Source organism: Dendrobates tinctorius, unplaced genomic scaffold, assembly GCF_039654945.1.
Source record: "Dendrobates tinctorius isolate UK_male_01 unplaced genomic scaffold, ASM3965494v1 ptg000126l, whole genome shotgun sequence".
NCBI lineage: Eukaryota > Metazoa > Chordata > Amphibia > Anura > Dendrobatidae > Dendrobates > Dendrobates tinctorius.
In genome coordinates this window covers 15,754,066-15,771,190 of record NW_027361794.1, presented here as the reverse complement: position 1 = coordinate 15,771,190, position 17,125 = coordinate 15,754,066, and the positions used below count along the sequence as shown (strand labels likewise).

The window sequence follows — 17,125 nt, the reverse complement described above, 5'->3', positions numbered from 1 at the left end:
ATGCCTAAATGCACTGAGTTGCCGCCATGTGATTGGCTGATTAGAAATTAAGTCTTAACACACAGTTGGACAGGTGTACCTAATAAAGTGGCCAGTGAGTGTATATATATATATATATGTATTCTATGTGTCTATATCTATTCTTTCTTTATTAAACCTGTCAGTGTGAGTTTACTGTATAACGCACTGAATTGCCGGCTTTGCTAAAAGACACCTGGTGTGTATTTCTTGCAAGTCACGTGTGTGGTCCGTGTGTAATCCGTATTTTTTGCGCACCCATAGACTTGCATTAGCGTATTACGGGCGTAGTACGCTGACAATCGCAGCATGCTGCGATTGGCACGGACAGTAGAATACGGATGAGAAATATACGGCTGGTGCGAGGGACCCCATAGAGAATCATTTGTCCGTGTCTAATGCGTGCTTTTTGCGCCTCTCACTCTCCCGTATTCCTCGCCAGTGTGACCCCGGCCAAACTCTCACTCATCCAGCACCATGACAACCAGCACAGCAGAGTCCTGCATACACTGAGGCCCCTGATCATGTGACCCCTGACTCCTCCCCTCCTGTGACCTCATCACAGGTCCTGTGTGCACAGGACAGCCATACGTGTGTGCGGCTCTGCAGGTGAAGGTATGTGGGGATTCTCCATTACTGGCGCATTAATATTAGAAATACATTGCTTGATCTTCCAGACCTTATCTTGACCTTTACTGTTCCTGATAACTGCCCTGTCTTAATTACATTTAGAACCAAGGAAAGGGCAACTTGGAAGAAAACGCTTTGCTATCTTCTTATATCCATATCCTGCTTTGCAGGCCTCCACCATTTTCATTTTCAGAGTGCTAGGCAGCTGCTTAGAACCCATGGCTGCTATTTTTTGGCACAAGGTTAGAGGAGGCTGGATTTTTTACAGAGCTGGGAAATTTGCATCACCTGGATAACAATGATAGTGAACAAGCCACAACCCTAACAGGCTAATGAAGGTGTGAAACCTGGGTCTAAGTTATCTGGGCACACAAATCTACAAGGGTGTCCAAACTTTTTATCACCCCATTCTCCTTTTTGTACTTTTCAAAATGAAAAAATGCCAATATACTGTGTATATATTTGCCTAAAATATAAAGGAAATGTGTCATCTGTAACTTTAGACCTTTTAGACATCTCTTAATCTTTAACTTTCTTAACTGTTCACATTAACAGCAAAAAAAACATCTTTTACAATTGGGATAATTTTCAGTTTAGTACTTAGCAGCACATCCGCACTTTTATTATTTCCATTTTTGCACAGTAATATTGCATGCACTAGTCCCTTATTTTCATTTTTCTTAAGTGTTTATCCACACTTTAACACTTTACAGCTCACCGCTAATATTCACACACATTAATAGGTTGTTCATAGAGGAAACACTTTCTTCACCACTCCACCCTCTGTAGGTATAATGCTTCCTTTTTCATGTTTATCTCCATACATACAGTGGGTACAGAAAGTATTCAGACCCCATTAAATGTTTCACTATTTGTTTCATTGCAGCCATTTGGTAAATTCAAAAAAGATAATTTTTTTTCATTAATGTTCACTCTGCACCCCATCTTGACTGCAAAAAACAGAAATGTAGAAATTTTTGCAAATTTATTAAAAAAGAAAAACTGAATTATCACATAGTCATAAGTATTAAGATCCTTTGCTCAGTATTGAGTAGAAGCACCCTTTTGAGCCATGAGTCTACTTGGGAATGATGATACAAGTTTTTCACCCCTGGATTTGGGGATCCTCTGCTATTCTTCCTTGCAGATCCTCCAGTTCGATCAGGTTGGATGGTGAACGTTGGTGGACAGCCATTTTCAGGTCTCTCCAGAGAAGCTCAATTAGGTTCAGGTCAGGGCTCTGGCTGGGCCAGTAAAGAATCATCACAGAGTTGTTCTGAAGCCACTCATTTGTTATTTTAGCTGTGTACTTAAGGTCACTGTCTTGTTGGAAGGTGAACCTTCAGCCAAGTCTGAGGTCCAGAGCACTCTGGAAGAGGTTTTCATCCAGGATATTTCTGTACTTGGCCGTATTCATGTTTCCTTCAATGGCAACCAGCCGTCCTGTCCCTGCAGCTGAAAAACACCCCCATAGTATGATGCTGCCACCACCACGTTTCACTGTTGGGATTGTATTGGGCAGGTGATGAGCAGTGCCTGGTTTTCTCCACACATACCGCTTAGAATTATCACCAAAAAGGTCTATCTTCGTCTCATCCATCCAGAGAATCTTATTTCTCATTGTCTGGGAGTCTTTCATGTGTTTTTTTTTTTTTTAGCAAACTCTATGCAGGCTTTAATATGTCTGGCACTGAGGAGAGGCTTCTGTCAGGCTACTCTACCATAAAGGCCCAACTGGTGGAGGGCTGCAGTAATAGTTGACTTTGTGGAACTTTCTCCCATCTCTCTATTGCATCTGTGGAGCTCAGCCACATTGATCTTGGGGTTTTTCTTCTACCTCTCTCACCAAGGCTATCTCTCTGAGAATTGAAGTTACCTTTCAATACCAGTAATTTCATATCCACGTTGCTGTGATCAGGGATACAGAAATGTTTTGCCACAGGTAGATCCATTCTTTTTTCTCTTATTGTGTGACGATAAGCATTCATCCTTGTTCTAAGCTTTTCCTGTGTCTCCATTTATAGCACTGTATTCTGTAAGTAAGGAGACTGTTACCACCGCTGCTAGCCATGCCTCCTCTCCTGCTGCCGCCTTGCTCGCTGCTGCCCGCTCTTCCACTGCTGCTGGCCGTGCCTCCGCTGCTGCTGCCACCGCCTTGCCCGCTGCTACCCGCTCCTCCGGTCTTGTTATTCGGTCCTGCCATGCTCACTGCTCTGCAGGAGGTTCCAGGTCCCTGCACATGCGCCCTGGCACTCTTGGAGGGCCGTCACACCCCTTCCCAGGTCCTTTATGCTCTCTGATGTCCTGACCCGGAAATCCCAGCAGCCAATCCGAGTAACGTGTGGGGTATTTGAACCTGTTTCCTCTTATCAGTGGCGCCTGGTTATTGTTCAAGCTCCTGCGACCCAGGCCCGTGTTTATACTCTGTGTGCGCTACCCTGCGCGTCCGTACTCCTGCATCCTGCTCTGCTTCTCCATACCCTGTGCACTGCTCTGCACATCCATACTCCTGTGCTCCGTTCTGTATGTCTGTCTCTAGTGTTCATCAGTCTAGTGTTCATCAGTCTTCTACGGTTCCCTTCTATTCCATGTCTCTCCCGCTATCTGACCCACTCCACTTGGTATCAGCTACCGTATTTGTCATGCCGCCAGTCACGCCGCTCTCACCTGGGGGCGGGACCCCACGCCCGGTTTCACCACGTCCAGCGCTGCGGCCGGTCCGGGGTTCCCGTCGGGTACGCACACGAGCCTCTCGTACTTAGTTCCATGGCTGCACAACGTTGCAAGTGTGCATCTGTCTCTGCTCTGTGCTCTGTCATACTCCCGATGGAGGTCGGTGCTGGAGGCTCCATTATTCTCTATGTGGAGGTAGGTGCCGGAGGCTTCATTATTCTCTATGTGGAGTGCGGCTCTCCGGGTGGAGGTAGGTGCCGGAGGCTCCATTATTCTCTATGTGGAGTGCGGGTGGAGGTCGGTGCCGGAGGCTCCATTATTCTCTATGTGGAGTGCGGCTCTGCGGGTGGAGGTCGGTGCTGGAGGCTCCATTCTCTATGTGGAGTGCGGCTCTGCGGGTGGAGGTAGATGCTGGAGGCTCCATTATTCTATATGTGGAGTGCGGGTGGAGGTCGGTGCTGGAGGCTCCATTATTCTCTATGTGGAGGTAGGTGCTGGAGGCTCCATTATTCTCTATGTGGAGTGCGGGTGAAGGTCGGTGCTGGAAGCTCCATTATTCTCTATGTGGAGTGTGGCTCTGCGGGTGGAGGTAGGTGCCGGAGGCTCCATTATTCTCTATGTGGAGTGTGGCTCTGCGGGTGGAGGTCGGTGCTGGAGGTTCCATTATTCTCTATGTCGAGAGCGGCTCTGCGGGTGGAGGTCGCTGCTGGAGGCTCCATTATTCTCTATGTGAAGTGTGGCTCTGCGGGTGGAGGTCGGTGCCGGAGGCTCCATTATCCTCTATGTGGAGTGCGGCTCTGCGGGTGGAGGTCGGTGCTGGAGGCTCCATTATTCTCTATGTGGAGTGCGGCTCTGTGGGTGGAGGTAGGTGCTGCAGGCTCCATTATTCTCTATGTGGAGTGTGGCTTTGCGGGTGGAGGTCGGTGCCGGAGGCTCTGTGATTAACGGCGGTAGTGATCCCACCGCTGTCACCAATATGTGACGAACAGGCGGTGGTTATCCCACTGCTGCCACCAATGTGTGACGAGCAGCCCACCGCTGTTCGCCCAATACGTGACGAACGGGGGTCCCGCTGCCACCAAAACGTGCGACGGACAGCTGACCCTGTGTCACCACTATGTCACAATCCCACCACTGACACGGGTGTATCAGCGGACGGAGGGACGCGACACACTGTCGGCACACGGCTATCACAGGCGCAGTGGGGGCTTATCTTATCCCACCACTGGCACCATGTGACCAAAATATCCAGCAAGCTAATCTCGCTCTACAATTTGTCGCAGGGGGGTGTTTTGGGTGCCCCACCACTGCTATCAACCTTCCAAGTACTGTGGGGATTTATGGATATCCCACTTGCTCAGTTCCACTTTGGAACTCGCAGCTCTCTGGTGCCCCCTTACCCTCAGGTCAGTCAGGGAACTGCACCTAGGATAATTAGTCGCCGGACGGGCTGCCTGTTGTGAACCGGCAATTAGGCTTCTGCAGTAAGGGAATTATCAATGCTGTGGCTGCAGCCCCTCACTCAGCAATATAAGACCCTTCTGGACTGCCAGCAAGCCGCAATCACCGTGCACAATGCGCTGCCACCAGCTCCTGGTTTCTCCGCTTAAGTTATAGACTCAAGGGAGGGGTTCGAAGCCAACCCACAAATTAGTAGCGATTATCTAACAAAGGCGTATAGTTCGATTCTTAGAGCATGGAGACAAACTGAATAATTTTCATTTATTTTCCAAAATGCGGACAGTGATTATAAAGATAAAAAGTTGCTATAAAGTTGAGACATAAAATATGTACAATAGACAAGTATAAAATAAAAGATGGATGAACATAGAAAGTACACTCACGGTTGTATATTGTTCCTTAGGCAAACCATGTGGCTACAGGTGGAGGAGGGGCGGTTAACCAAACGTCGCCGCTCATTTGCAGGCCTCTCTGGCACGAGGACTTGAGCTCTTCTGAGCTGGTTTTGCCCAGGGAATGCCTTATAGACCGTGCTATGTGACATCACGGAGAGATGCATCCTGGGTTAATCCCATCTCCCTCTTCCAAGTTATAATTTGGCTACAAAACTTAGATTAACTATAACTAAACGAGAAAAGCCCGTACCAACACACATAGGGCATCACTGTTTGTGATTTATCGCATAGAATAAAGCAATACCATGCACGCCATAGGTACGACCTTCTATTTGGGAGCAAATCATAGCTCAGGTTCTGGACATGTTAGAACTTCGAAATAGACACTGTAGCGGAGCTGGGACCGTTCAGATTACAAAAATTTGCTTTTTATATCTTTATCATGAACGGGGTGCGCGCTAGAGATTCTTTTAATACTTCCTATACCTGTAACCAGCTTCTAGGATTAGACAAAGGAACGTCTTTCCTCATTTTTTTTTTTCTTTCAGCTGAGGAGAGGGCCAAATGGTGTAAGAGGAAGTTCTGGTTTATGACACTTGGGGGAAGGGATTGCAGAGCTGGCAGGCAGCTTCTCATAAAATGGAGGATTTTTAGCACATTCCAACAGAAAACATATTTTGCAGACATTGTACATCACAAGGATAATTAGTCGCCGGACGGGCTGCTTGTTGTGAACTGGCAATTAGGCTTCTGCAGTAAGGGAATTATCAATGCTGTGGCTGCAGCCCCTCACTCAGCAATATAAGACCCTTCTGGACTGCCAGCAAGCCGCAATCACCGTACACAACGCGCTGCCACCAGCTCCTGGTTTCTCCGCTTAAGTTATAGACTCAAGGGAGGGGTTCGAAGCCAACCCACAAATTAGTGGCGATTATCTAACAAAGGCGTATAGTTCGATTCTTAGAGCATGGAGACAGACTAAATATTAAATCATTTATTCCCCAAAAATAGTCGGGCAGTGATTATACAGATAAAAAGTTGCTATAAAGTTGAGACATAAAATATGTACAATGCAAATATAAAGCAAAAATGGATGAAAACAGAAGTACACTCACGGTTGTTCATGACTCTTTAGGCAAAACCATGTGGGGGATGGGCCAAATGTCCCAAGACATCTGCAGGTCTCTCTGGCACCAGGATTTGAGCTGATCTGAGCTGGTTTTGCCCAGGGAATGCCTTATAGACTCTGCTATGTGACATCACGGAGAGATGCATTCTGGGTTAATCCCACCTCCCTCTTCCAAGTTAGAAATCTTACTAATAACTTATAATCATCATAACTCAGAGGGGGTGCCCGCACAGACATGTACATGGCGTCATTGTTTGTGATTTACCGCATAGAATAAAACAATACCATGCACGCCATAGGTGCGACCTTCTATTTGGGAGCAAATCATATCTCAGGTTCTGGACATGTTAGAACTTCACAAGAACCATGATATTGAAGCTGGGACCGCTCAGATTACAAAAATATGATTATTATATCTCTATGTTATAGGGTTTTCGCAGGGCAGGCTCTTAAAGGTTTACTTCTAACCTTGGTTTCAGACAGACCGTTTCCCGCACTTTTTTTTTTCTTTCAGCTGAGCAAGGGGGCCAAATGGTTGTAAGAGGAAGTTCTGGTTTATAACAGTTGGGGGAAGGGATTGCAGAGCTGGCAGGCAGCTTCTCATAAAATGGAGGATTTTTAGCACATTCCAACAGAAAACATATTTTGCCGACATTGTACATCACACCTCCCCCCCTTAAGAGGGCGCTAAGGAGGCATTACCTCTCGGTAATCGGCCATGCGCACCTCAGCGGGTTCGCCCCGGCGGGACAACCCATCGGCATTGCCGTTTTCACTGCCCTTCCTGTGTTTTACAGTGAAGTCGTACTGTTGAAGGGCAAGGCTCCAGCGCAGTAACCTTCCATTGGTTCCGGACACTGTGTGCAACCAGCTCAGAGGGTTGTGGTCGGTTACCACCGTGAAGGCGTGCCCGTACAGGTAGGGCTGCAAACGTTGCAGCGCCCACACCATGGCCAGACACTCCTTCTCGATGGTCGAATATGCCACTTCCCTTGGCAAAAGTTTCCGGCTCAGGTACAACACGGGGTGCTCTTGGTTCCCTGAGTCGACCTGGCTAAGCACAGCACCGAGGCCAAACTCGCTGGAGTCGGTCTGTACTAGAAACGGGCGACTGCTGTCTACTGCTCTCAACACTGGAGAGTTGCACAGGGCTGCTTTCAAAGCTTGGAAAGCCGCTTCACAGTCATCTGTCCAGTTGACTGTTTGGGGTAGCCTCTGCTTGGTGAGGTCAGTCAAGGGTTTTGCGAGGGCGCTATAGTCATGTACGAACCGCCTATAGTACCCTGCAGTGCCCAAGAAGGACTTCACCTGTTTCTTGGTCCTGGGGGTGGGCCAGGACACGATTGCGTCCATTTTTCCTGGCTCCGGACTCATGAAACCCCCGCCTACCCGGTGGCCCAGGTAGTGGACCTCGCGCATGCCCATCTGGCACTTTCCCAGCTTGATAGTCAGGCCTGCCTGGTGAAGACGCTTGAGCACCTCCTGGAGATGCTGAAGGTGTTCCTCCCAGCTGGAGCTGAAGATGGCAATATCGTCTAAGTACTCCACCGCGTACTCCTCCAGTCCCCGAAGCAGGTGGTTGACCGTCCGCTGGAAAGTGGCAGCGGCATTTTTCATGCCGAAGGGCATGACCATGGACTCGTACAGTCCAAAGGGGGTGATAAAGGCGGATTTCTCCTGCGCCTCAGGGCTCAGGGGAATCTGCCAGTATCCCCGACTCAAATCCATGATGGATATGTACCTTGCTTTTGCCAACCGCTCAAGCAGATCCTCGATGCGCGGCATCAGGTGGGCATCAGAGGTTGTGATGGCGTTAAGCCCCCCGTAGTCCACGCAGAACCGGGTGGTTCGATCCTTTTTAGGCACGAGGACTACAGGTGAAGCCCACGCGCTTTTTGACCGTCGAATCACCCCTAGCCTTAACATTTCATCGATCTCTTGGCGCATGACTTGTTGCACCGTCTCAGAGATCTGATAAGGTGTTCGCCGAAGTGGGGTATGATTCCCGGTGTCCACCTCATGAACCGCTAACTCCGTCCTCCCAGGTTGGTTGGTGAACACGGCCCGGAAGGGTTCCAGGGTGGCCATCAACTGTAACCGCTGGGATACGGTTAGCAAACCACTTATCTCCATGTCCTCAATGGACCCATCGGCCTTGGCTTGGGCCAGCATGTCCAGGAGGGGCTCTTCCTCCCCATCCTCGGGCAGGTTGCAGTCCGGTAGGACGCAAGCTTCACGTTCTTAGTGTGCCTTCAGCATATTGACGTGAAAGGCCTTGCGCCTACCCCGAGCATGGTCAAGCGTGACCACGTACGTGACCGGGTTGAGCTGTTGGTGGACGACGTACGGGCCTTCCCAGGCTGCCTGAAGCTTATCCGTTGGTACCGGGACCAGCACCCTCACCTTTTGACCAACCTTGTAGGTCTGCTCCCGGGCATTCTGGTTGTACCAGTGCTTCTGGTTGGCCTGAGCCTGCGTCATGTTGTCATGCACCAACCGCATCAAGGTCTGCATCTTGTCACGGAAACGCATGACATAATCCACGATGGACACTTCTGTGGGGTTTTGCTCATCTTCCCAGGATTCTCTTATCAACCCAAGGGGTCCCCGGACTCGCCTGCCGTACAGGAGCTCGAAGGGGGAGAATCCGGTCGAGGCCTGTGGAACTTCTCTGTAAGCGAACAGGTGTGGGAGGTACTGCTCCCAGTCGCGCCCTTGGGTCTCAGCCAGCATGCTGAGCATCTGTTTTAGGGTACCGTTGAAGCATTCACACAAACCATTAGTCTGTGGGTGATACGGACTCGATACCAGGTGCGTCACCTGCATTTTCTCACAGAGAGCCTCCATTAGGCGAGACATGAATTGGGTCATAGAATCATAGAATCATAGAATCGTAGAGTTGGAAGGGACCTCCTGGGCCATCTGGTCCAACCCCCTGCTCAAAGCAGGATTCGCTAAATCATCCCAGTCAGATGTCTGTCCAGCCTCTGTTTGAAGACTTCCATTGAAGGAGAACTCACCACTTCTCGTGGCAGCCTGTTCCACTCATTGATCACTCTAACTGATCGGTAAGCATCTCCCTGGGAAATCCTACCCTTGAAAAGATGGTCACCAGTGCGTCAGCCACCTTATCTGCCCTGGTTGAAGACAGAGCTACTGCCTCTGGGAACCGGGTAGCGTAGTCTACCACGGTGAGAATGTATCGCTTTCCGGAGCTGCTGGGGACGGACAGCAGTCCTACAATGTCTACCGCGATTCTCTGGAAAGGCTCCTCCATCACCGGCAAAGGAATAAGGGGAGCCTTAAGAGCAGGCCCCGCCTTACCCACTTTTTGACAGGTGGCACAGGAGTGGCAGTAGTGTGTTACATCTGTCCCCATCTTGGGCCAATAGAAGTGTTGAGACAGCCGTGCCTTTGTTTTGCTGATCCTCAAGTGTCCAGCGAGTGGAATCTCATGGGCCATCCGCAACAACTCAGTTCTGAACCGATAGGGGACGACCAGCTGTCTTTCCCTCAACCACTCCTTTTTAGGATCTCCGGGTACTGTCTCCCGGTACAACCTTCCTCGTTCCCAGAACACCCTCTCCTTATCAGACTTGGAGGTGGGCGTCTTGGCGAGACCTCTCAATTTCTCCAGACTCTCATCTGAGTGCAGAGCAGCCTGGAACTCCTTGCTGGAGGCTGCCAGAAGTGATGTCAGGGTACCTTCCTTACTGGGACCCTCTGGAACCGGCTCTGGGTTCACCTCTGGTTCAGTCTCTCCTCTAGCAGCAGAGGGTCCAGAAGACAGGGCGCTACCTGCGATCTGGGCACTCTGACTGCGTGTGACAGCTGCTATGTATGCTGTCTCCCTGGGAATTTCTACAGACCCACCAATCGGCGCTGCCGGGGGCTCTACCTCCCCATCCACCCCCAACACTTCAGGAGCAGTGCTACTTATGGGCCAGTTACCTTCCTCGGTGGCACTGGTCAGCTGCATGGCATTACCTTCCTCATGGTCCTCATGCACCTCCCCATCTCCTTGAGCACTGTTGCTTGTTCCTGCCAGGGGTTCCTCAGCCGTCTCACTCCGCAGAGTGACGGGGCTGAGCACTTCGGTACCTGTGGACACATCTATCGTTCCAAAGAAATGGTTAGCAGGTTCAGTCGGCACAGATACATCATCATCATTGTCATTATCATCATTCCTAAGAAAAGGATGGTTATCAGATCGCTTCGGTACATTCACATCACCTCCTCAGTCCCCAGCCGCTACTATTTCTCCCGGTGTGCCATCCCCGCATTACACAAGCACATGTCCCACAACATTAGCTGTGCCCTCAACAATGCTGTTACTGGGAAAGTCCACCTAACCACGGACACGTGGGCAAGTGCTTCTGGGCAGTGATGGTACATCACACTGATGGCATACTGGGTTAACATATTGGAAGCCAGGACCCAGTCAGACCTTGAGATGGAACACGTCATCCCGATTCCAAGGATTGCGGGCCCTACGTCAATCAGGGTTGCTCCCACAGTCTACAGCTCCTGCACCTCCTCCTCCTCTTCAGCCTCCATCTCCGAAATGACCACATCGGTCACAAGCTGGAAGCACTGCCTCAGCCAAGCGGAACAGGCTGTGCTGAAGTTAATATGCTTGGGTGACAAACCGCACAATGCTGAAGAGTTGTGGACCGCTGTGAAAGAGCAGGCAGATCTGTGGCTGACACCGCTGAACCTTCAGCCAGGCATGGTCATGTATGACAATGGCCGGAACCTGGTGGCAGCTCTCAGGTGAGGTGAGCTCACACACGTACCATGCCTGGCCCATGTGCTTAACCTCATGGTTCAGTGGTTTCTCAAAACTTACCCGGAGCTGCCGGATCTGCTTGTGAAAGTACGCCGCCTGTGTGCCCATTTTAGAAAATCAGCTACAGTTACCGCCGCCCTTGCCGTGCTTCAGCAGCGTTTGCAGCTTCCGGCTCACCAACTGTTGTGTGATATCCCCACGCATTGGAACTCTACACTGCATATGTTGGAAAGGATTTGTGAGCAGAAGAGGGCAGTTGTTGTCTACCAGCATCAACAAGGCTGTCGGTATTCAGTTCAGACTCCACTCATAAGAACTCAGGAGTGGACATGGATGTCAGACATATATGTACCATCCTCCAAAACATCCTAATAATTAGTGTCACCATCCCTTTTCTCTGTATTCTGAAATGCTCTCTGCTGACAATCAAAGAGGATGCATTGCAGGTAAGAATACAAGGACAGAACAATGGAAAGGACACCATTGTAGGCATTTACTACAGGCCGCCTGTGCAAGCTGAAGATATGGATGAACTCTTTATGCATCAAATGGCCAAGTTCTCCAAAAAATATGACATAGTTGTCATGGGAGATTTCAACTATCCAGACATTTGTTGGGAATCTCTCTCAGGCAAAACTAACAGGTCAAGGAAATTCTTATCCTCTCTTGCTGACAACTTTATCTTCCAAAAGGTAAAGGAGAAAACAAGAGGAACTGCTACCTTGGATCTAATCCTTATAAACAGGGAGGAAATGGTTGAGGAGGTAAAAGTGGCTGGGACCCTAGGAGGTAGCGACCATGCTATTTTAGAATTTTGGATAACTAGAGGCGGAAGACCTGTGAAGACTCAGACGTCAAGGTTAGATTTCAGAAAGGCAGATTTTAAGGGATTCAGAAAGAGAATTGGAGGGATCCAATGGCTGGATATCCTTAAAGACAAAAATGTCCAGGAAGGATGGGAAATCTTGAAAAATGAAATTCTCAAAGCACAGTTGTTAACAATTCCGAAAAGAGGGAAGAATAGGAAGCATTTAAGGAAACCAGGATGGATGAACACAGAACTTAAGCACATGCTAAAAAGGAAGCAAAAAATGTTTATAAAATGGAAAGAAGGAGGCATATCTAAAGAAGAATATAATGCTGTCTGCAGAACCTGCAAGGCACAAATCAGATTAGCTAAAGCTGAAAATGAATTGAGGCTTGCAAGAGATGTCAAAAGCAATAATAAAGGATTTTGGGGATATGTCAAAAGTAAAAGAAAAGTCAAAGATGCTATAGGATTTTTACAGGATGAAAATGATGAAATGGTAAGACAGGATGTTGAGAAGGCTGAACTTTTAAATTCCTATTTTGCATCTGTTTTCTCTCAGAAAGGAAATGTAACATCAACTGTTATTCACTGTCCTATTAAGGGAATAGAAGAATCCAGGATATCTATAAACAGAAAGATAGTGAGGAAACACTTAGCTAACCTAAATGTATTCAAGTCTCCAGGTCCAGATGAATTACACCCCAGAGTACTGAAGGAGATAGCAGAAGAAATTTTTGAACCCCTCTCCATAATCTTTGAAAATTCTTGGAGAACAGGAGAAGTGCCAGAAGACTGGAGAAGAGCAAATGTTCCTATCTTCAAAAAGGGGAAGAAGGTGGACCCAGGCAACTATAGGCCGGTGAGTCTGACTTCTATACCAGGAAAGATCTTTGAACAAATTATTAAACAACATGTATGTCAATACCTGGATAAGAATGAAGTGATTAAACAGAGTCAGCATGGGTTTGTAACTAATAAGTCATGTCAGACAAATTTAATTTCCTTCTATGATGGTATTACTGATTGGGTGGATCAAGGAAAAGCTGTAGATATAGTATATCTTGACTTCAGCAAAGCATTTGACAAAGTCTCTCATACAATCCTTATTGAAAAAATGACTAAGTATGGAATGGACAAGGCAACTGTTAGGTGGATTCATAACTGGCTTAGTGATCGGACCCAAAGAGTGGTCGTAAATGGCTGCACATCCAGTGGGAAGAATGTCTCAAGTGGGGTACCACAGGGCTCTGTCCTGGGCCCTGTATTGTTCAACATCTTTATCAACGATTTAGATGAAGGAATTGAGGGTAAACTGATTACATTTGCTGATGACACAAAGCTAGGAGGGATAGCTAATACTAGAGAAGAGAGAGAGAGGATTCAAAAAGATTTAAATAAACTGGAGAAGTGGGCAGCAACTAACAGAATGGTTTTTAACAGGGAGAAATGCAAAGTACTACATCTGGGCAATAAAAATGAAAAAAGCATATATAGAATGGGAGGAATAGGGCTAAGTGACAGCACATGTGAAAAAGACTTGGGTATACTAATAGATCACAGACTGAATATGAGTCAACAGTGTGATGCAGCAGCAAAAAAGGCAAATGCAATTCTAGGATGTATTAACAGAAGCATACAGTCTAGATCACGTGAAGTAATTATTTCCCTCTACTCCTCTTTGGTCAGACCTCATCTGGAATATTGTGTCCAATTTTGGGCACCACATTTTAGAAAAGACATCAACAAACTGGAGCAAGTTCAGAAAAGAGCGACCAGAATGGTGACCGGTCTGCAAACCCTGTCTTATGAGGAAAGGTTGCAGGATTTGGGAATGTTTAGTTTGCAAAAGAGAAGACTGAGAGGAGACTTAATAGCTGTCTACAAATATCTAAAGGGCTGTCACATTGTAGAAGGATCAACTTTATTCTCATTTGCACAAGGAAAGACTAGAAGCAATGGGATGAAGCTGAATGGGAGGAGACACAGATTAGATATTAGAAAAAACTTTTTGACAGTTAGAGTGATCAATGAGTGGAACAGGCTGCCACGAGAAGTGGTGAGTTCTCCTTCAATGGAAGTCTTCAAACAGAGGCTGGACAGACATCTAACTGGGATGATTTAGCGAATCCTGCTTTGAGCAGGGGGTTGGACCAGATGGCCCAGGAGGTCCCTTCCAACTCTACGATTCTATGATTCTATGATTCTATGAATTGTTCCTTGATCCATTGGTGATTACACACAGCCCAGCCTCATGTCATCCCAGCATGGATTGTGTTGTGAGTTCATTCTCTGGTTCACCAGTTATGAGTTCTCCTTCCAGACTCCCTCTGGTGGTAACAGGAGGTAGTGAGGCTGATTTGATCGGTGGAGATCTGCCACCTGAGAATGAGGATGACTATTGGACCTCAGGAGTCTCAGATTGGATTTAAGACAGCTGACGCCCTATTCAGTTGCTGGTGATTCCTTCTGGCTTGTCAGCTCTTGGCTTTCAGCTCTGTTCCAGTCATCTAAAGCTAAGTTTTTCTGCTAATGTTCACACTTGATTTTGTTGGTCTATTCAGTTTTTTGGTGTGGTCAGCCAGCCCCGGCTGGGGGCTGTGCTGAATTTCCACTCTTATTTATCAGTATTTTGCCAATTTGCTTTTTGTCCCTTACTAGTTTGGTCTCTTTTTGCTCTGGCTCAGAATATTTCAGAGTGCTGATATAGTGGGAGAAGTCTAGTGACTTCAGAGTTAATTTTGCTATCGGAAGTGTTGGACATTATTTTTGTAGGGATTTTTGCAGGTTGCAGACAATGTCTTTCCTTTCCTCTCTACTTAGTTTGGGCCCCATCGTTTGCTCAGCCTATTTTCCTGCCTGTGTTTGTGCCTTCATCTTGTTTCACCATCAATACATGTGTGGGGGCTATCTATTCCTTTGGGGTCTGCTCTGGGGCAGTTAGTTTTCCCCTTTTCATGCTTCAGGCTTATTTAGTCCTCCGGCTGTGACGAAGCATCTAGGAACATCGTAGGTACGCTCCACGGCTGCTGCTAGTTGTGTGGTAGGATCAGGGATCTGCAATCTGCATAGTTACCAACCTCTCTGGTTTTCTGTGACTTAGCTTGTTTTGCTTTTTTCTCCTCGGTGACCCATTCATAACAGAATCACCAGCCATACCGCAGATTCTAGGGTACTCAAAAGCAGGAAAAAGTTGTTAAAAAAAAAAAAAAAAGAAAAAGTGTCAGAATTTTATTTTTTTTATATTTTTTTTCCTCTTTTTTCTCTGGGGCCGTAGGAGGATTTTTTTTCTTTTTCCTAATGGAGATTAAGCAATTGTCTGATCGTGTGGAGCAGCTGGCTGCTGAAGTGCAGGGAATTTCCACCTACCTCATTCAGTCACATGCTGCTGAACCTAAGATCCCTACTCCTGATGTGTTTTCTGGGGATCGGTCTAAATTTCTGAATTTTAAGAATAATTGTAAATTATTTCTGGCCTTGAAGCCTAACTCATCGGTGAGTTCTGTGCAGCAGGTTAAAATTGTCATCTCCTTGCTGCGCGGCGATCCTCAGGATTGGGCTTTTTCTCTGACATCTAAAAATCCTATTATGACTAATGTGGATGCATTTTTTCAAGCCTTGGGGTTGTTGTATGATGAACCTAATGCTGTTGATCAAGCTGAAAGAACCCTGTTGGTATTAAACCAGGGTCAGGATTCTGCAGAGTTATACTGTCAAAAATTCCAAAAGTGGGCGGTCCTTACTACATGGAATGATAGTGCATTGGCAGCTCTCTTTTGGAAGGGTTTATCAGAGACCGTAAAAGATGTTATGGTGGGATTTCCTGTTCCCTCTGGTCTGGATGATTCTATGTCATTAGCCATTCAAGTTGATCGGCGTTTACGTGAACGTAAAACTACACGGGAGGCGCTGCCACCTTTTGAACAAACGTCTGAACCTATGCAATGTGATGGGGTTTTGTCTAGGGCGCAATGTCAGGAGTTTAGAAGGCGTAATAAGCTGTGTTTTTTCTGTGGAGACGCCTCTCATATTATTTCTGTCTGCCCAAAATGAGAGAAACGTTTTGCACACACATTTGCTGTGGGCAGTATACAACCTAAGTTTGTTTTGGCAATTACTCTGATCTGCTCCTTATCCACGTTTTCCACGAAGGCTTTTGTGGATTCAGGAGCAGCGTTGAATCTGATTGATTTGGACTTTGCTAAATGTTGTGGTTTTTCCATGACGCCTCTGCGGACGCCTATTCCTTTGAGGGGTATTGATGCTACTCCTTTGGCGGAGAATAAACCTCAGTTTTGGACCCAGGTGACAATGCGAGTTGCCCCAGACCACCAAGAAAATTGTAAATTTTTGGTGCTGCATAATTTGCATGATACTATTGTTCTGGGTTTTCCTTGGTTGCAAACTCATAATCCAGTTTTGGATTGGAAATCTGGGTCTGTGGTGAGTTGGGTTGTCAGTGTGTTCTTAGGGACGCTCCTGTTTTCTCCACCTCTCCTCAGTCTCATGATATTCCTGATTATCTAGCCGATTTTTCTGATGTATTTAGTGAGAGCAAGTCTGCGTCTTTGCCTCCTCATAGGAGTTATGACTGTGCAATTGAGTTGATGCCTGGGTGTAAATTTCCCAAGGGTCGGCTTTTCAACTTATCAGTACCCGAACATGATGCTATGCGATCCTATATTAAGGAGTCATTGGAGAAGGGTCATATTAGACCATCCTCGTCACCTTTAGGTGCTGGGATTTTTTTTGTGGCCAAGAAAGATGGCTCATTAAGACCGTGTATTGATTATCGTTCCCTTAACAAGATGACGGTTAAATATCAGTACCCGTTACCTCTGATGTCTGATTTATTCTCCAGAGTTAAGAGTGTCTGCTGGTTTACTAAGCTAGACCTCAGGGGGGCGTATAATCTTATTCGCATCAAGCACGGGGATGAATGGAAGACGGCGCTTAATACTCCGGAGGGACATTTTGAGTACCTGGTGATGCCTTTTGGGCTCACTAATGCCCCTTCTGTCTTCCAGTCCTTTTTCAATGATATTTTCCGTGACTTTGTGGATAAGTTTTTGATAATCTAGCTGGATGATATTTTGATCTTTTCTAGTGATTGGAATTCTCATGTGGAACACGTCCGGACTGTGTTCCGGATTTTGAGGATGAATTCCCTGTTTGTTAAGGGATCGAAATGCCTCTTTGGTGTACAGAGGATTTCATTTTTG

At 47.1% G+C, this 17,125-nt stretch overlaps 1 long non-coding RNA gene across 2 annotated transcripts in view; it reads left to right on the top strand.

The window, feature by feature from the left end:
- Positions 1-583: 583 nt before the first annotated feature.
- Positions 584-17,125, top strand: part of LOC141047047 (uncharacterized) — a 39,472-nt gene continuing 22,930 nt past the window's right edge. For both annotated transcript variants that reach the window (XR_012219742.1, XR_012219741.1), the window contains exon 1: positions 584-633. This is a non-coding gene — a long non-coding RNA (uncharacterized lncRNA). The remainder of the gene's footprint in view (positions 634-17,125) is intronic.